Here is a 21104-nt window from a genome sequence, read left to right as displayed (position 1 = left end):
GCCGCCACTATAACCCTTGTGGTAGTCCCCTTTACATATTTTTCCATTTGCACCACTGCACTGTTTAAAAGGCAGTCTTTTGAGAGTGTATATGACTTAATTGGAGCTGTAAACGAGCTCCTGGTGTAATACAAATGTCAACCATGTCTACCTTCAGCCACTCGATGTATAAGCACTATGAAGACCTCTTTAAAACAGCCATGAACAAAGCCAACATGTTTGCTTGTGTATACGTATTATGCATTTGCCAGGCACTGCCAACATATGCCTAGTTACTCGTACACTTTTACAGCTGCTACCATCAATTGCCAGTAAATACCACTATGGCACTGCCTGGCAAATGCCTTCCCTGGGCCTACAAAAAATCCAAAACGGTTGCACTGCCAGTGCTTGTTTTGTGCAGCTGTGAGTGGCCGCTAACCTAGGTACCAACACAAGACTCAACGGTTGCCTAAAGGTGTAAGGTTTCTATGCGCGCAGGTTTGTCAAACGTTACAGTGTTTATAAATCAATCCGCACACTTCTGCCATGACACCGAAGTACGAGCAGAGTGACAGGCGAAGACAGGGTGGGCTGCACAGACGCTCGCTTGGGGGCAGTGGCGAGTTCGCAGCTGTAGTAGGGGGCGCGGTACATTCATGGCGCGCGTCCCGTGTCGGGCCCGCCCCTGCCAGGCTGGCTGATGCAACCTAGTGGTGTAGTTGAGAAGGCACCGCGTGTTTGGAGGTGAGAGCCGACACGAATGCTGCTTCCCAGGGAGAGATCCTAACTCGGTGAGATCCCCGTCACCCACAGGCGGAGAGATAGCTCGGCAGGGCTGGCCGTGGCTCGCAGGACACTTGCCCCCAAGGTAAGCGAGCGGCTCCAGTCAGGGTCAGAATTCAACCCATCCGACTGCCACACCTGTGGCGACGCAACCCCAACCCATTGAGTCTCGACGCTACTAACTCGTCGGATGCCATATGAAAAAACAAGGTTTTGTTGTTGCCAATATGGTTTTTTGCCGCCTTCGTAAGAGCTAGTGCCCGGTGCTGCTACTTCCAATCGCTGGCAAATGTCAACTGCGTGAGGAGGCAAGGCAAGGCGGGGCCACGCTGGGGTGGGGATAGGATCCGGGCTAGAGAGAAGGAGGCAAGGGGGAGAGAGAGGAGAACGGGGAAACAGAAGGGGGAGAGGGGAAGACGAAGAGGCAGCAAGGAATGGGCGAGGGGGGTGCGTGTTAGTTCGGCTGTTAGGGAAACATTAGAGTGGAATTGAGCGAGGATACAGACGTGGACGAGGTAACACGTGTACAGTAGTGTGATGGTGCCCCAGGCTCACGCTGCCAGCGCGCTGTTTGTTTTGGCATGCTTCTAGTGCCTTGGTTGGGGAGGGAGGCGGGAGGGGGCGATGATGCCTCTGTCCTCTAAAGTTTGTTCGCTTGGTAAGTGAGCTATTGTTTGCATTCGTGACTGTACACCTGACTGTAATTCTATAGACGTCTTCATGAGTGCGCTGGGTACTATGGTTTCCTTGTATACATATGTATGTGTAGGCGTATGCTTGCATTTTCTCAGTGTATATGTGGCAAGTGGTCTTTGTCAATTGTTGACATTCCGTAAGCCCTTGCTTTTTTTTTTTACTAACATTTTGCATGCCGGACTTTGCAAGAGCATCTTTATACAAGGAGACCGAATGTACAAGATGGCAAAACACTTTTGCTTTTCAGCATTGGCTCACATTGTCACACGTGATATGGGGTCACTTGGCAGTAGTTGCCGCAGGTGAATTTTTGGAAGGGCGTAAATGTTTCTCCCAAGTTAGCCTGAGAATTACAAACAGGACTGCATGGCTACGGGGCACTTGAGCGCTCTGCCCCAGCCAATCGTTAATAATTATTTGAAATTGGACGTTTTACTGTACACATTTCAGAAAAAAATGTCAAAAAGCCATACAAGTTAGACCTGCTTTGTAGGGATTCACAGTACATGGGAGCAATTTACAACTCATTCACATTTTCATGTTGTGTTTGCTAATGTGTCAGTATCGCCACAGAAACATTTTTTATAATGCCTGTGCTCCAGCATAGCCACGTGAAACACCTTTTTAAGATGCCTGTGCCCACAGTGTATGTCAGAATTGCCAATGTGGGTTGTGTGCATGCTGGTTCTTTACCTTCATTGACTTAACGTTATAGCGTTGACTTCTAATGAGGCCATAGATTTAACATACGGGTGGGGGACAAATTACTTGGATATAGGCCTGTGTGCCTCACTAAAAGTCCATTTGGATTTTGCGGACATTCATTTACACTTCATCGTCCACTTTCTATGTTTATTTTTTCCTATATTTTGCATTGTTTAATTTACTTACCAGTAAATCATTTTGAACTTATTCCAATGAACATTTGTATAAATAATATAGATTTTTACAGATAAGTTGTATGCATGTTTCTTATTCAATAAGTAAAAGTAAAGCAAGTGAAGACATTAGGCGTCTACCTTGACGCCAACCTCACTATGACCAAACACACACTATGCTTTCATCATCCACGGCATATACTTCCAAATTGATCACTTTGAGTCGACAATTCCTCACCCCAACCAATTGCCTATCCCTGGCCAGAGCCCTGGTATTGTCTCAATTGGATTATTGCAATGTATTATTGTTAGGGACCTCCAAATCCAACATCTCCAAAATGCAGCTTTTGTAAAACAAAGTTCTCAGGGCAGCGCAAGTCTGACCACATCACCAAGATCAGGAAGGATGCCCACTGGCTACCTATCAAAGCCAGAATCATCTTTAAAACACTCTGCATCACCCACAAATGACTTACAAATAAAGCCCCAGCCTCCTCAACAAAACTCTACATATAAGAGAATCCACAAGACTACTTGGAGCCAATGATAACCTTATAATGGTACCCTCCACACCCACCCGATTTCAAATCCATAAGAGCGTGTGGCAGCAGTTTCCTTGTGCTAACGCTTAACCATTGGAACTCCCTCCCCCTCAATATCAAAAAAGTCTCCTCTCTCCATGGCTTCAAAAAACAACTCAAAACGTGGTTATTCAACCAATAATAATATACGTAGCTGATTCCTATCTGCTAGTCTAGCCCTCTAGCCTAATGTGTAAATAATGATTACTTATGATGTATAATATTCTGCTGGTACCATTTGTTTGTGTTCTGTAATCTTGCATGACTATTTCCAAAGCTGCCTGTGACCTCGCCGCGATACCTCAAGGTCTGGGCGTGTAACAAATAAAAAATAAGTAAATAATAATAATAAACATAACCATAACTTTACATACCAGTACATTCGCCATCTGGAGGGTAACTTTGACTGCTCATGACACTCCATCCCTTTGAGTGTCAGACCTCAAAGGTAAGCACCTTGTAAATCGAGTGGGTTTATTTCTGGACCGTGGAAGCAAACCTGAGGAGAATCTCTTCAAAAGGTGGGATAGAGGGTTCTTCTAGAGTCAGTGAATACCAACTATAACTAACAATAAGAACATCTATATTTGTCCCACCATGTGAATTGTTTGCCCTGCTTGGGTTGTTGCCTAGTTTTGGTTTTTGCCCCATTGCATTTTTCTCCTTTGTATCCTATGGCGGGTATCCATCCCACTGTATTATTTGCCCTACTTTAACTGTAGTTCCACTATATTTTGGTCCTGAGCACTCTGAATTGTTTTCTCCAGTTGAATTCTTTGACCAATTGTATTGTTGCCCTACTCTAGTTTTCTCCTAAGCATTCTAGATTAATTGGTTGCCAGCTGTATGAATAGTTTGCAACAACACTAAGGCTCTTCTATACACAGACCAACTATGCTACTCGCGCATGGCAATTTTGAAATCCCTCCCTACAAACATCAAATAACGACGCTCCCACCGCTACCTCCATGGGCCCGGATGGCTTCAATCTGGACACAAATGCGGGGGATAGGGGTACTTCAGAGCCCCACTCATCACAGCAGCAAAGCTATCTTGCGTTTTCCCTCTCCCTGCTAAGCTAACACACAACCCGTCTTTCAGATCCAGCAGTGTGCTTGGAGACCAGGCAAATGGCAGCCGTGCGTGCTATAGCCTAAAAGTAAAGTACATTTGCATGATGCCCTTGGTGCTTCAGAGTGCAGAGGTGCGAGCAGGTGGCATCAGTGCGCCTCCTTTTCATGCAAGGAACCCACATTCTCAATGGGCATGCCTGGCTGAGATGTATGCCCCAGCCATCTATGCACCAATGGGAATATGTGGCAGTGCAGGGTTCCTGCAAGGAGAGAGGATGGGCGCTCTCCTGTGTTCTTTGCCTGCATTTGTTTTGTGTGCATGACGGTGTAGGCTCAGCCATAATGAGTGGAATAGGTGGCAGGGAGCACCACCCGTTATAGCAGGGATCTGCAACCTTTGACTCGAGATGTTTTGAACTACAAATCCCATCATCTCTAACCAGCATAGCCAATAGCCAGATATCATGGGAATTGTAGTTCTAAACATCTGGGGGGGTTGCAAAGGTTGCAAACCCCTGCGTTGAAGACTAGCTGCTACTGCTTCATAGAGGTACGTGCATTTTTGAGTACTTGGCAATGCGCTGCCTTGTTTTCCTGCAAAAAAGACGGCACTGCAGATAGAAGGCGAGGATGGAAGAGAACGGACCAGAAGTGTACATTTCAGCTGTAGCTGCCAACCAGGGTCTCCATAAATCAGTCCTTGCTTTTTAACCCAACCACGCTTCAGGTTCTGGGAAATGTAGTTTTACTTTGCCATTTCTACTTACAGCTCAAAAGCCCACCATTGACAGTGCTGTTGGTTTAAAAAATATATCAATTAAAGAGGGGAACGCAATGGGACTATTTGTCAACGATGACCGCTGTGCACCATACAACTGCCATGTACACTCAGACACCTGTGCAGTGCTGTCATGGGTTGACAGGAGGGGCAGTGCCCCCGACCACTTGCTTTGAATGGGCCTCACAGGCAATGTGAGGTGAGAATTTTTTTTTTTTTTTTTCGACTGCCCATTCCTTTTGATGCTTGCGGATCCATAAGCCAGGCACTCTGGCAGGGCAATTCACACCTTCTGAACACCAGACTAGAGGGGCATAAGTGTAGTGAAGCTGAACCCCAGACTAGAGGGGCATAAGTGTAGTGAAGCTGAACACCAGACTAGAGGCGCATAAGTGTAGTGAAGCGGAAGGTGCCAGTAGCGGCCTGCAAACCCGGCCCTTCACCTGGGAGCATGCTTTGACCTTGACATGAGTGGTCTGCTCGTCTTTTAAATGAAGCCGGTCCTCATCTCTATCGAACCTGGAAGCGTGTTAAGTTTGTCAACATCTCAAATCTTAATTGACAACCGGTCGTCTTCCTTGTTTTGAAGTTATGCTTTGTAGAATAACACGGATGCATTTCTAGTCTTTGTATTCACCTTTTTTACTTCGTTATCTTTTGGACATGTGCATTCCCTGCTTGTAGTCATTTCTCCTCTAAAACGGAACCATGCTTGTTTTGCCTAAAATATGTCTATTACCTTGTATATTTTCAGGTTCGCTTATGAGCCGCAAAAGGTTCAGCCCCTCCTGGTGTGATTTCTCAGACTTCTTCCATAAGCTGTTATGTGGAAGGCATGACTTATTTTCAAAGGATTTTACGCACACATACACAAAATGAGAGAATTGTACACACACACACGATGCATCATGAGAGAATTGTACACACACAATGCTTGATTATCATGAGAGAATGGTAGGCACATGATGCTTGTTTGGCATGAGAGAATGGCGCACACACACACGATGCTTGTTTAGCAAATGTTATCATTTAAAACCGCGATCCTCCATGCCCTGTACGAGCAATCCAACTATGTCAGCTACTCCTGCACGATAAGGATGCTCCTGGAAGTAATCTGCCAATAATATTGGACGTCTAAACCTTGCGGTCCAAGTTCAGTATCTTTTAATCATATAGCAGGGGTCACAAATTAAATTTGAGGCAGCTAGCCAGAAATAGTCACTTGCTACCTCCATTCTATACATGCACACAATTTCTTACTACCCAGGAGTCGGTTATCACTAGAGAATGCACATTTTGAGCCCCGATATTAAATTGCAGTTTTATAAAGTGCCAAAACCATTGGCCATAAGACAGCAGCTTCTGGGTGCTTGAGTCTAAAATGGGGATTGTGTGTCCCTTCTAGCATTAAGGGGTGTTGATGATCACTGCAATGCACAAAGTGAAGGAGTAAGCCTCCGAAGTGGACTCTAGGGGGCAAAGGAGCATCTGTCCACTCTAAATAAAGAAGGTTGATTTGTAGTCTTGGCAAGGGGGTTTGGCACTGATTAGAGACAGAGAAGGTGACGGTGATATGCTTGTCATCGGATAGTGACGTATTCAGTGCTCTTGATTAAAACTCTTTGAGGCACTAGTCTTAATTCTACCTTTGTGGAAATTCCAGCCAACCAGCGACACACGTTTTTTCCTGGAACCATTCAGTGTTATGAGGGGTTTGTGCGTGCTCTATATTACCATGGAGACAGTTGATTCCAGTTTCTACTAGGGATTGGTTATTGGTAATTAATGGTGTTCATTGAGTGACATTTCTATGCAACTAGTAGCCTGTTTTTTGGTCATTGACTTCATGGCTTTGTTTTCTTTTATTTACACTCCTAATAAACCAAATTCTGGTTTCTCCATCCATAAAGGAGAGTTCTTGCATCTCCTGTTAATGGTGCTGTGCCGCTGCTGGACCATTTTAAACAAAAAAATAAGAAGTGGGCCTCCCTAAACCATGTGACAGCCCTGCGCCTTTGTGATCTTGTAGCGCTGTTGGCTTGGTGACTAGCATCATAGTCTAGGGTAATGGAAGGAAGAATGTGTTAGGACATGTGTTGAGCGTGAGGGTCATATATGTGTTCCCATCCCGGTAGCGTCTTAAGAGGCACGTCAGTGTAGATGCAGCGTGCCTGTGTCTGTCTGCCAGTTCTTTACTGTCTGCAATACCGTGTGTCCCTGTGTATGGACTTCAGCGACTATAATACGTCGTGGTTTTGTTTTACATGTCTGCGTACACGGCAGTATATGTTTATATAATTGTACTACTAAGTGTTCATGATAGTGTGTTTAATACACCATGTTTCTAAGTATCTCTGTGCGTGCATTGAGGTGGATGTAATGTGCATAATAACAGGATTGAAAGCTTTTGGGGGCGTGGCAAAGGGTGTGTGTTTAAGAGACTTGGGATTGGCTCTTGGAGACTGAAGTGGCGTCCCTTCCGCGGAATTTAGATTTCAGCCCTTTTGTTCCCTGGCACTCTGATGTGATCTTTCTCTTTCATACTACACGACCCTTTCCACCCACCGTTCGTATTCTTTCCCCCTAGCAACACAGTATATGTGGGGTTCTTCATCAGCCCCCAGTGGTGGGCTTGCCTGTAACTTCCGTTTTTATTTTGGGTGAGGCCATAACCTTGCATGCCAACAAATGGGAACGTTGTTCGATTGCTTAGACTTAGAGCCTAAAATACTTACAATTCTGGTAATAGATCACTTCTGTACCAATACATGAAAGTCAAAAGTGTAAGTGGTCAGGAAGATCTTTCTTTTTATTAATTTTGAAAAGAAAACGGAAGACCATGCCAAAGCAGTCAGCCACGTTTGTAAGATTCCAAATGTGGATACCAATTGTGGCTCAAAGGAAGAACTGGGAGATGTTCAAGGAAAAAAGAAAATTAGCACGTTTGATTATTCCGATACTCCACTAACGGAAGTCGTATTTTAAAATCTGTGTGATCTACTGGATCCTATTGTATGACGTGTTTAAGCTGTTGCTGCAAGCACCCAAAGGGTTCAACTAAACCATTTGAGCTAGCAAACCCCCTCGGCGGTTAGGTTAGAGACGAAGTTGCGATAACTTCCGGTTGCTACTTACAGACCACATACGGAAGTGAACTCACAAGGGGGCTTCCCCACAGCTGTCTTTGCGCGCGCTTCACGTCCTTTGCCTCCGGCCGCCATACCTGCCTACATTTGAAAATCAAAAACTCTGCGATCTATGCCCCGCCCACAGTCACAAGACTCCGCCCATTTGCACACGGCCCGCCACCTGTCAAAAAGGTACACTCGTTGTTGTAGCCATTAGAAACACGTTTGCACGGACATGCATAACCACCCAAATTGCATAGGACGAATGGCATTCGCCTTCCATAAAAGCAACACACACACAAAACCAAGAGAGGATATTTTCTTCAAATAGTGTTTTTGAAAACGTTAACTTGTGCATGTTTTATACAAAGGTTTTGCCTGGGACTTGTAGTATCAACATGGGACATTTCACCTTAGTTTGTTGTTTTTCATGAGCTTATATAGTGCAGTGGTGAGGTGTTCAGCCTTCAAACCGGATGGCTGTGGTTCAATCCCTGAGGTTGGCTAATTCATCAATTCAAAGAGGACCTTCAGTGTTTCTCATTTTATCTGAGGGGACCAAGTCCACACTCTGAAAAAAGTCGTCTACCCACGTGAACCCTCGACTTCAGCCCTGGCAAACTGGCCAAAAAGAATGTAAGCTGAAAAAATGCAGAATACTGCTTTCAATCCGGTGTCATTAATGACACCGGATTGAAAGCAGTATTCTGCATTTTTTTTTGTTTTTTCTTGTGCTTCAGCTTTCATTCTTTCTGGCCATTGTCTTATGTTTTAGTCGCTCTTCAATTTAGGGCAACTAAAACATATGGCAAACTGGCCAAAAAGAATGAAAGCTTAAGCAAAATAAACGCAGTAATACTGCATTTGTGCCATTTCCGGGTCCCGTCCAATCTGCCTTGGAGGCTTACACTATACACCCAACATGGCTCCTGGTAGTGTCGCACTTGCCTCACCACGCATTTCATCTGTTGCTCATTTATGAGCACGGACACGTCAGCACCTACCCCCTCTGCCCTTTTCCTTGCTGAACTTGTACGTTCTGAATACTCACAAGGCATAGTAGGTTCGTCATTTCCCTTTCCCCTCCTCAGTTGTGTATTCAATATGTATCGCTCCCTTGTTCCCTCCCTTGCCCTGCGGGCGTTTTGAAACAATATGTACTTGATGTATAAGCGCCTAATAAGCGAACATTTAATAAATAGATGTGGCACATCTCTACAATTCTATCTAGATGTGATGCATGCTAATCTCCACAATTCTGTGTGGATATGGTGCATGTTAATCAATTCACAATACCTGCAATCCCTATTTTTAATTCCCCCCCTACTCCCCCACACAAATGGTCACCATACATAATGTCGCCCCCTGGTGACTGTATGTATGGCGACCATTTGTGTGGGGCTAATATTACCGGATACCCCGAGGGCTCCAATCCAGAAACCCTCATGGCCACCAACGGAGCATGGCACCTGAACGCCACCATGTGCTTGCACGGTTAGAAGCCCGAGCCTGCCTACATGCAGGACATGCTGCTCTGCAAAGTGCCTTGCAGGGGCATCTGTCTTTGTAGAGAGGAGTTGGCTTGCTATGCAGGGCTCTCCCCTGTCACGTTTATTGATGTGGAATGTCCTACATGGCACAGTTGTGGCCTGTACATAATGGAGGTATGCCCATTACACTCTTGCTGCCACTGGTCTAGATGTTACCTGATGCAAGGAGGAAACGTTACTGCATCACAGTGAGCGTCACTAGCTTCATGGCCTTGTGAATGTAAGCTGCTATTATCCAACTAAATAGAACTGAGTTTGTCATCTGAATACGGATTAAAGTCGGAGACTTTCCTGTCAGAATTCTGGTATATACATGCATGTTGCATAAAGATCTTTGGAGATCTGCATATGTGTCTATTTAATCCCATGGGATGAACCCACTTAATTGGCAGAGGTCATGTTTTAAGTCTGCCACACAACACTAATATACTACCAAGTGACTTCCTAAACTGAGCATTCCAAAACTAGTAATGCAGACGAGCCGATGCCCTTTTGCCACCTACCCTCAGTATTTTATTTGCACCCTGGTGTCTTACAAATGTGAGACTAGAGCTCCGAAACCACTTTCTGCAAATACTGCTGCAAATGATTCTCTCATTTGCATTTCTATGCACATTGATGGGGTGGGGGGATATGGCAGTAGCGATGAGGGAGGGTGCAGATGCTTTACATGCCCTTACCTGGTGAGTACACTGCTGTGCAATATTGCAATAATCAGAATTATTCCACTTCAAGCTTGTTTTCCAGGTGTTTTTTCGCTCCCGCCATTTTAATAGTTGCCAAAAGGGCAGCTTCTGGGGGCGTGGCTTGGACGCAGATGGAGATGGCAGCCTGACTGCTTGGCCGCATCATGGCTGTACATCGCTCTCTTATACATATTTCTACCCAAGTTCCAGCATGCTACCTGTATTAATGCTCTTCCATGAGACGCCAAGTAAATTCCCCTCTTTTGGTTCTCTGTAACGGGGACGTGACTGCTGGCTGCTGCTTTGTGTGAGGTCAGTTGCGGTCACTGCTTCTAATTTATCACGCTGACCTGACAGGAGTTGGGCCTTTGCCGAACTACGCTGACATTTAAGGGACAAACAAGAACTTACAGGCAACTCTTTACTTCTATTAATATTGCTTGTTTGCTGGACAACGTTGCTTCTTTTTCGGACGGTTGCCTCTATGGTTTTGATATTTTTGTCTCTGTTACTGCTGAAGTGTACTTGAGAGTCTTGGGCTCAGTTTGTTTTGGGACAAAGTGTGCTCTTTATCTTAACTTGGCCTTGATGACTTTGAAAGAATGGACGGGTGGTAACTGATGTAAAACATTTTATATGATAGGTTATATGTAAGCTGCTGGACATCGTTCAATCATTTAGTTAGAATATGTAAACAGGAGAAAGGTAAAGTATTACCCCACTTTGGGATGATTTAAAGACACATCAGGGCATTGGTGCACAATTAATTATCGCTCACGTGTGAGAGCAAGGCAGGAGGCATTTGGGGTCATTTGTAGGGCGCATGGCGGTGTGAGATAGCTTTGCACTAGAATGTGCCTGGCTCAGTAAAATGGCTTGGGGAATGCCCAAGGGTAACATTAACAAGGTTATACCTAGTTTTAACATGAATCACATTGGACATGGTGACGTAATGTGAACTCACAGGTTTGTTTATTAGAAAATGGGAAATGGGTAGTAAATGCTCATGAGGTATTGTATTAGCTGATGTAAAGATACTACAGTAGTATTATTGTTTTTCTTTCTTTTTATATCAATGGTTGATAATGACACCTCATCCCCTGGATGTGGAATGTTTCCTAATTCGCTTGTTATGCAGTATTTATATTGTTGACAACGAACACTGATCACTTTTTGAATAGTATTGTTTACATGTTTTCTGTACTTGGATTGTGCTTGGTAAATTATGTTGATATTGTATTTTATGTTGACTATTAATCATGTTTTCAATAGTTTACAATTCCACTTGCGACATTCCAAGGGCTATTTCAGTATGGCGCCGAACCAAGAAGCCAGGGAAAACTACCCAGATTGCAAAGAAAACAAAAAGGGCAATCATCTAAATAGAAATTATAATAGCTGTATCATGGAAACTGAGCTATAAAGAAAACTCTTTGACAAATCATAAATTTGAATCAGCAAAACGTGCCTAGAAAATCTCTCCTGAAGATCCCCTGTGATTATAACAGGAGTGAAACACGTGTAGAGAGTGAGAGTGACAGTAAGGAAATTTGCAAATAAAGTGGGAATCATAAAAAAGAGCCTGTGAAGATCCTTTCTTTCTTTTTTAGACAACTAAAGTTGGCACTCATGAACTGAAATAGCCCTTGGAATGTCGCAAGTGGAATTGTAAACAATTGAAAACTAATGTAATCTAATGTAACTAACTAATCTATGGCAACCTAATAATGTTACAAGACCACAGCTGACTCCCAAAAGAAATAACCATTAACTGTTGAATTGGATCTCGCCCAGGGACACAGTCCTGTCAAAGGTTGCGAAAAGTGTGTAAAGCATATTAATCATTGTAATGTTAAAAGGTGATACATTGGCCCCGAAGAAGACCTGTGTTCTGTAAGGTCGAAACATGTGTTGGCAGGAGCACATTAATCACCAATCAAAATTAAATTTGAACGTGAAGAATCTGTTAAACTCTAATTTGCGAAAAATTGGAAAGACTACTGATACCCATTGATAAAATTGTATATTAAGGAGAGGATTGGTCAATGGTATGTGCGCAGTGGTTGAACCAATACCTTGTTTGTTTATTATACCACTTGTTAGGCTCATCAGGGACTCTCGGTCTACATTGGCAAAACCCTGCAGCATTGATGTTCTTGGGTTGAACATTTGAGCAATATTTTGTGTGGTTGCACAGCAGAGTAGCAGTCCCCCAGCCCTCAGTTTTGAGGGGAAGTTTTTGTCTTTTATGCTTATGGAGGGCTGCATCATCTAGGAGAAAACTAGGTCACAACGAACGTATGCAACTGGAGGTTGTGGCAATGCTGCACAAGGCAGAACTGAAGAGGGATAGATGGAATGTTTTGAATGAATCTAAATCATTGCTCTGGGTAACCTTCCAAATCATAATTTATTTGACCCGATCTGTCATACCATTTATAGAAAGGGGGGGTGGGGGAGGTGACCATATGTGGGAGGGAAGAGCGGGGTAAAGGGAAGTTGAATGGGGGATGGAGGGTTGATGGGAGGGGAGAGAGGTAGAACCAAGAGGGTGGTGGGAGCAGGAGGGAAGGGAGATGCAGAAGGATGGACTGACCTCTCCCCAGGTCCGCCTCTCTGCCGTCCAGAAGGAACTTTTTCTGGTGCAGTAAGGAGACCTTGATCCATTCTTCAAGGTGTTCTTGTGGCTCCCCGGGACTCCCCTCTGCTACGTGCCGCAAGAAACTAATTAATGCATCCTCCTGGCATAGCTTTCCCCTCTGCTACATCCTTTTAATTATCTGTGTAGTGGGACCCTGGTACCGCCCTTCCATCGTGAAGACCTCCTGTGACTTTTCCTGCACTTTTGAACCCCAACCTGTGCACCATGGTTAGGGTTACCATTGCTGGATCTTCTTTCTTCAATTTGATATGCCGCTCCGCTGCATGTACTTATTTAGGGGTCCCTTTTGATCTCCTCTGGACACCCATGACTTTTCCACTGCGGTCTGTGTTCTCTGGAACATCTCCATCTACCTTTCTTTATCAGCATCTCCTCTTGGGGGCTGGGGGGACTCTGACTCACCTCTCAGGGTTTGTTCTATTCATCCACGCCTGTTGAGCTCATGTGCTGAGGAAGTCCATCCAGAACAGGCCTGCGATTTTTCTCAGGCTGGTAACTTAATCATTCCCCCCTCTGCAAGCTCCTGTTGGGTTTGGTGAGTTTAACTCGTAAACTGGACTGCCTCCGGTGAGTCCTCGAATCCCTTTTGGGGTCTTCTTTGAGTCAAAACTTGGGTGAGCAGGGACAGATGGATTTTGCAATTCACTCTCTGCCTGACTCTGAACTATGGCCTGGGTCGGGCCCTCTGGGAGGGTTTTGTGGTAAATGCCAGTCTGATCCCTGCTACTGCTTGGAGTAGCCAGGCATCGCTGGAAAGCTTCAGCCCATTTTCTAAACACACTTGCGTCCTTTCTCCCACTGGAGGGTAGCAGCCCACTCTCCTCACCTGCTTGAGCTCCTGGGTGCCAGTAGTATCTATGACCTCTATGCCCTCGACCGCCACGTCCTCACGTCTGGAAGAATGTGGCATGTTGGTGAGACTCCCAGTAGTGCTGCCTGGGGTTCTGAGGTCTTTTTTTGGGCGTGGAAACAAACGGACCCCTGACCTCTACTGCGTCCAGTCACTGTAAAAACTGTACCAGGGAAGATCTTTTTAATCTATGTCTGTGCTTTTTCTAGGGCGGTATACCTGCCCACAAATCTCTCCATCTCATTAGCAAATGCCTTGCCAAACAAGAGACCTTATGCTAATTCGCCTGCCGCATAAGAAGCGTGGTTTCCTAGCTTAGAATCAAGACACTTCTCCTTCTTTCGAATGACGGGACACATTTTGCATTCCCCAAAAGGCATACAAACCATCTGTGCACAATTCGCAAGTGTGCATGGATCCAATGGCTCCCCAGTATCTCTGGCCCTCTCCGCCAGATCCATGATCTTCGCTATTGGCCCTGCTAAATCCCACACTTTTCCTGGCACCATGCCCTTCCTGAGGTCTCTGGAGGCTTTGGACACGCATGTGATCATCTTGTGGTCAAGTTTAGGAGTCTCAGCTACTTTCCCAGATAGGTCTGGTCGTGGACACTCTGACCACATGTGCAGCCTTATTTCCTTCTCGATGGGCTTACGAAATCTCTTCAGCCATGTAAGAATCCATTCTTCGTGACAGCAGCAAGTCATTGGATCTGAGGTGTACGATCGCATCAGGGTTGAACATATCTGTCGGCTCTTCCTTGGGCCCTTCCAAGTGCTTTTCCACAGCCTTTCGCTTCCCTCCTTTCGGTTTCTGTGAGGACCTAGCGTCTGTCAAGTCGGAATCTGGTGAAGAGTCATCATCCTGCCCCATGTTTTGCCCTGGGGAAGGGGGTTGGAGGCTCGGCAAAGTCGACTGTTTCATGAAAGCCCCTTTAAGCATTTTGATGTGTCGCCAGCCACGGGGCCTTTCTTTTTTCCCCCCTCCATCACTGGACCCGGGGTTGCGGGTCTGCGCTCTACCCATATCGGCTTCCTCCCTAGAAGGTTTGCCAGAGGACGAGCTGTCATCGATTTTCTGTCCTTTGCTTCCAAGGCTATCCCCAATCAAGCACTCCAGTGCTTCCACTCTTTCTTGTAGCGGACACACCCCTTGGACTACCGCGTTAACCAGGGAATCGCCCAAAACTCTCTTGAAACTGAGTCGGGTCTGTGTCCTCGTCCATGATTTCCTGATCTTGACTCCGGCATCCGACTCAATGTTATGAGTCGTTACAATGTTCTGCCTAGCTGCCTGGACGTAGCAGGCTGAGTGGCACATCCTCTGAGGGGGGGCGAGTAAGAAGCTTGAGTGGATATACAGTATGGATTTAATTCAGCTCCCTTTCCCCAGCTATGTGCTGGTAGGCTGAATACTTCTCCTTGTGGGGAGAGTCAAGCGGCTGAATGCTTATCCTTCTGGGGAGAATGAAGGTCCGAACCCTTTATTTGGGGCACAGTGCTGGGCGCACCTTAATCTACCCTGGCTGACGTCTCTGTATGCAGTTGATTCCAGCTAATCATGCAGAATAATCACTGGGTTTCCGTTACTTTATTATCTGTGGCGCGAGTATGTTTATTGCTCGCCGCAACGGAATGAAGCGTCCTTGCTGCACTCATAACGCCTGCGCAAGTGTATTGCACGCTGCACTGGACGTAATGAGTCCCATTACGCATGTGTGGCTGCGATGGAGCTGTAATGCTTCCCGGTCATACCGCAATACAGTGGGGAATATACGGTGCTCTGACCTGGAAAACGCTGCACTTTGGATCGAACTCACCCGCTGACACGAGCCGACCCAATTTGCATGTCTCGCGTGTCACAAAAGACAATATAAAGTACTCTGTACTTATTCCACACAACTCAATTAAACATACTCAGTACCTAATCTGACCATATGTCTGACACAGTGTGAGCATGATAAATAATACTCCAAACCTGATGATAAACTCCTTATTGTAGAAGGTCTCAGAATAGAGTACTTAGCTTGTGGATGAGCAGGAAAGGACCTGGGCAGTAAGTAATTAGGGGTGCCCAGGGGGAGGAAGTGGACTGATAGACTGGCAGAGGCCCAAGTTTCATGGGAAACGTAGTCCATTTTTTTGTAGTGTTTTCCCGTTTTGACGTAAATAAAAATGGAATAACGGATGAAGATTCAAATCTGCTGTGATGAGTAGAATAAAGGAAGTTGAAGCATAATGCCCGCCCCTGGTCTTGACATAGAATTAGATGCTCAAAAGAGAATATCTTTAACAAGACAACATTTATTTCTGCTATTTCAAAGTGGTTTGGTAAAAATGATTTAAGGGTAAAAAGGTGTGTAATCTTCAAAGCAACAGGACACTAGCCCTTACCTTACGTGGTTCCTGTGTGAGATAAGCATATCCCCATTTATAAATAATAGCATGTTAGTAATGTTGTACTGCCTAAACTACCAGTAGATAATGTCCTAGTCAATTCTGTGGCCAGCAGGGATTTCGTAAAAACATCTATGCAGCGGGATAACGTTAGCGTTAAAGAATAAGGTGATTGTAGACGTGAGACCCAGTCTGTCAGAGGAGGGGGAACCTGGGATAGTGGCGCAACGGCTAAGCGTTTTTGCGGGAAGCTGGCTCATAAAGAAACGATAAAAAGAGTAAAGAGGCAGAGTCTTACTATTTGCAGAATGTAGGTCCTTTTTTCTGCATTTGGTGGTGCTGCCATCGGTGCAAATACTGTAGTCCCCATTTTGGTTCTTTTATAGTCCTTGTGTGGTTGGGGGCTAGAACAATGCCGGCTTAATCCTGCCCGAGTAGGCTTCTGAAAAATGGTAAACCAAAGGGTGGGTCACATTTTAGTTTGAGCACTTAAGCTCCTTAAACGGCCACTTTGGTATAAAACATGGCCGCTATGTAAAGTGATTCCTGATGTGAGCAGCCATAAATAGAATAACTTTACTTAACAATGGTGTAACCATATGAACAGCATCTGGTATGTGACTGTGTGCCGGTACATATATGATGCTTGGGGAAATTAAAGTCCCTCTAATACATACCGAACAGGTAGCCTGTGTCAAACGGTTGGTGTAGAGTACACCTCAAGAATTGGCTAAGTGGTGACTGCACAACAATGCAGGTAGTACATGGGAGGTGGGGAGGTGGCGGCTCATTATTTAACATGGCTCTAACATTGCTCCATGTAGCTAAGAAAATAGATCAAGTTCAATGCACTGACGCTGCATTGGTGCATGGTTTCATACCTTGGTTAGGGGAACTCAGCCCTTCATCTTCCAGAGGTGAATACATTGAGGACCAGGAGTGGGTAATAACACTGACGCTGATCAGTGCAGCTCGTGATAGCTGCAGGAATCCAGCATGGCACGCCATATTAATCAACAAATTAATATTTTGCATAGGGCCCACATTAATAAAGTCAAAGCAAATGTTTCACGAAAGGCTAAAAATGGTATAATGTGGGGTCCAAGTTATTAAAGCTATTCCACGTGTTCTTTGAGGCCTCCTGTATGCTTTTTCAAGAGGATAACCAGCGGTAAAAATGTCAAGTTGCAAGCAAATAGCCGGGCATAAAAAGTCACTTGCCCCTCAGTTTTCCATTGAAGCTCAAACCATCAAATTGCCAAGGTGATCTATGCCCTGCTCCTATCATCAAGGAGGCTGCGCATGAACGTGCGCCTTTTATCACCGCCTTTTATAAATGCCTCATTTAAATCTGGTATTGTCTCGGACAACCTCAAGGATGCTTGGGTCATCCCATTAATCAAAAACCCCTCACTTGACCCGAGTAACCCATCCAATTACAGGCCTATTACCACTGTGCCTTACTTACTAAAAATTCTGGGCCCGGCAGCTTACCTACAAATCCAGGACTACCTTGAAACAAACTACTGGGCCTTAGACAATCAGGTTTCTGACCGACACGGGACAGAGACCGCCTTGATTGACTTCAAAACACAAATCGAGGATCTAAAAGACAAGGGCAAGTTGGCACTCCTACTTCTTGATCTCTCAGCAGCTTTTGATTTGGTAGATCATCAAATCCTATGTCACCACCTCAAAATAGCTGCCCATTTCTCAGACGCTGCCACGTCTTGGATTTTTTGGCTAACAAAACCATGAGGGTTTTCTCACCTTCTGCCTCTGCTGAACGAGCACCTGTACCGTGTGGAGTCCCACAAGGATCTTGTGTATCTCCCACACTGTACGATTTGTTTACTAAGCCGCTCTTTGACCTACTTGACTATCTGGGTGTCTCCTATACTAACTATGCTTACGACACCCAGATACTCATCCCCATCACAGGCGACTATGTAATTGATTCTAAAGCCCTCAATGACGTCTACAGTCATCCAGGCTGGGATGTCACATCATGGGCTCTGCCTTAATGATAAAACTGAGCTACTTGTCCTCGGCTCTCGCATCAAACTCACTAAACTTGACCCAGCCTACAAATATTTTACCATTGACTGGAACATTATCAAAATGTCCAACGTTACAAAAACACTTGGAATCTACATAGACTCGACACTATCTCTCACCAGACAAACTAATGCTGTTGTCTCGGCTTTGGCCTACACCTGCAAACTCATCACTGCCTGCAGACCCTTCTTGACAACTGACAACTGCATTATCCTCTCTAGAACTCTTATCATGTCAAAAATTGATTATTGTAACGCCCTTTATTTAGGGACTAGCAAAAGAAACATTGATAAGTTACAGGTCACTCAGAATAATGCCATCAGGGCGGCCCTCAACTTCCCGAGGAGATTACACATCTCTGACAGAAGACGCAATCTACATTGACTCCCTGTTGCCCATTGTATATCGCTCAAAACCCTTGCTCTAACTAACTCACAAGGCCCAGAACAATCTGGCACCCGCATACTTGACCAATCGCTTCACGCGGCACACAGCAATCGGACCCTGGAGGTCAGCCCACGTACACACACTGACTATACCCAGCTACAAGCTTCAGACAGCCAGGGGATCTAGTTTCCCAGTCCTCGCAGCCAAACTATGGAACACCATACCCACTACACTCGGAACAGAACTGTCCGTCCACTCCTTTAAGACAATACTAAATTCTGGCTCCATGAGCTTGATGCATCTGCCTAATCCACCGAGCCACACGAGCCTTCATGGTAATGTGTTAACATCGTATTCATAGCCCTCCTTCCCGATTGCACCAGATGCCCCAGGGCAAGGTGCGCAATACAAATAAAATATATACAAAAAAAAAAAGAAATACACAGCACACCATTTCTTACTCGCCACAAGTCCATAATCACTCGCCAATGAAGAGCCCACAGTGTGACGCCTTGGATAAACCACATTTGCTCTTTTTATTGACTGGTCGGCCTTTCGGTGTTAGGGAGACTTGGGGTATTTTTGACTACCTTCAATATATTTGCTACTTGGTAATGTTCCGTTTGATTTTGTTCTGCACGTGCATCGCCATGGTTGCCTGCTGAGCCTTCTGTCTTAATTCGGATCTATATCCCCATATTCCTTATCTGCATTCTTCTTGTGGATATTCCTAGTATAGAGTTTTGGGCAGGGAGAGGTTTATGTAGTAGATGGCATTGGGGGCATAAACTTTTGGCTCTCTTCATTAAAGGGCACGCTGCGCATTTGCCATGTGGCTGGCTAGTGGGCTATTAGATCTGGGAGCTCCTAGCATATTGTGACTGCGAGTCAATGTATCCTTTCTTAGTGGGTCTCGGGCTGTAGTGGGTTTTTTTTTGCTCTTTTGAAAGCAAACATGCCTTTTTTCTTCTTTTTTTATTTTTCTTCATTCTTTCCTGGTTCTGAATGAGGTGCCAATTTCTAAGAAATGCCTTGCGGATGCTAGTGCTGTCGTTACTAAACGTAGTCGAAAACTGTGCTCTTCCCCTTCCCCCACCCACCCCCTTCCAATGAATCCGTTCCAGATCTGAATTTAGGATGGTAAATGTTGTTTTCGAAATATAGCATGTAGCAATTGTGGCCAGATTGGCAGCAGAAGTTGATCCCCTTTCCTATGCCCTTGACCAGCAGGAAGATATCTCCCTTATAGGTAACACACATAGGAAATAATGCCCCTTAAATTATTATTATTATTATTATTATTATTTTTATTAAATTTGTAAAGCGCAACTAAGGCCCATAGGGTGTCTAGGCGCTAGCCGGAGGGGGCAGACGCGGAAGGCTCAGGTGCCACAAAGCTCTAGCAGAGAGGAAGAAAGATTAAACCAATGTGCCTTCAGGGCTCTCCTAAAGGGAAGATAGTCAGCCAGAGTCCTTAGACCTAGAGGAAGGGCATTCTGTAGGCTGGGCGCTGGGACAGAAAAGGAGCGAGGCCCCCGCCCCCCCCCCCCCCCCCCCCCGCCCCCTCCAATAGCTTCCGACAAAATTTGGGAATCGTGAGAAGCTGATGAGTGTCTGAACGTAAGTTTCTCATAGGACAGTATCTAACCAGCTTGCTTTTTTAAAAATGAGGGCCCACATTGTGCATGGCTCGATGGACCACACGCAAGATCTTAAACTCAATACGAGCCGCCACCGAAAGCCAATGCAAGCGGCGTAACGGAGCTAAAGACAGTCAGCCGAGGCACCCTAAGCGCCAGATGGGCTGCCGCATTCTGCAAAACTTGCATCCGCTGGATCTGGAACTTAGGTTGTCCAGATAGATGCCATTGCAATAATCAAGCAAACTGATTATGGTAGAAGTCACCACAGTTGTCCGGTTTTCAGGCGGAAGTAAAGGAAGAATTTACCTAAGATCCTTCCGTCTGCTAAATCCAGCGCTACAGATGACAGAGATCTGAGCTTCTCTTGACACGTTAGGTAGAAGTTTAACTCCGAGACTCTTCACTGAGGCACAAGGGGAGGGACAGGGGCCAAGTGACTAAGGCTTTAAGGCATTCTGTTGTGGTTCAGTCTTGTAGAGCTCCTGCAAAAAACAAGGTGTGCAGTCACCTGGGATGCCCGGGGACAGACCAAAACTGCAGGGGAATTGAGGAGGCTGTGGGGCAAATTAGTCCTTTGCCCAGGATATCCCTTTCCCAGTCTATGGCTTTCCTTTTACAAATCATTTGTATCGAGTATTTAAATCCATCATGTTCAATTGAAGCAAACGAAGTCAACACCTCCCATAATGCTTTAGATTCCAAAATAAAGGCTGTAAAATTGTTGGTATTGGGTCATGTGGCCAAACATCTGAGAGTTGGATAACATGGGTGACAAGTGGTTTAATACCGGTGGCATGTTCTTTTGCTGCCACTTCTGAGAGAGTGCCTTCAGCATGCCATGTGGAGGGTGAAGCGAAGTTAATAGTTGAAGGATGCCAATATCTATAACCTTGAGGAATTCAAGCCTTTTAGTACAAAATGTATTTTCATTTTGCCACACTGGGTCATCGAGCCTGAGATTGTCATTTTATTT

General features: G+C 45.2%; 1 protein-coding gene across 2 annotated transcripts in view; it reads left to right on the top strand.

Annotated features, from left to right (window-relative positions):
• The first annotated feature begins 673 nt into the window (after positions 1–673).
• LOC138452915 (sodium-dependent neutral amino acid transporter B(0)AT2-like) overlaps positions 674–21104 on the top strand; it is a 228598-nt gene continuing 208167 nt past the window's right edge. Inside the window, exon 1 of one of the 2 annotated variants that reach the window (XM_069605263.1) lies at positions 674–850. The gene's annotated coding sequence lies outside the window, so the exon portion shown is untranslated. Of the gene's footprint in view, positions 851–1180; positions 1281–21104 lie in introns of those variants that run through there. The other variant, XM_069605265.1, reaches the window with a different exon arrangement.

This window comes from Ambystoma mexicanum, chromosome 1p (assembly GCF_040938575.1).
Source record: "Ambystoma mexicanum isolate Mex_15411 chromosome 1p, UKY_AmexF1_1, whole genome shotgun sequence".
Classification (NCBI taxonomy): domain Eukaryota; kingdom Metazoa; phylum Chordata; class Amphibia; order Caudata; family Ambystomatidae; genus Ambystoma; species Ambystoma mexicanum.
Note: the sequence above shows the minus strand (reverse complement) of the source record. Positions and strands in the feature narration are given on the sequence as shown.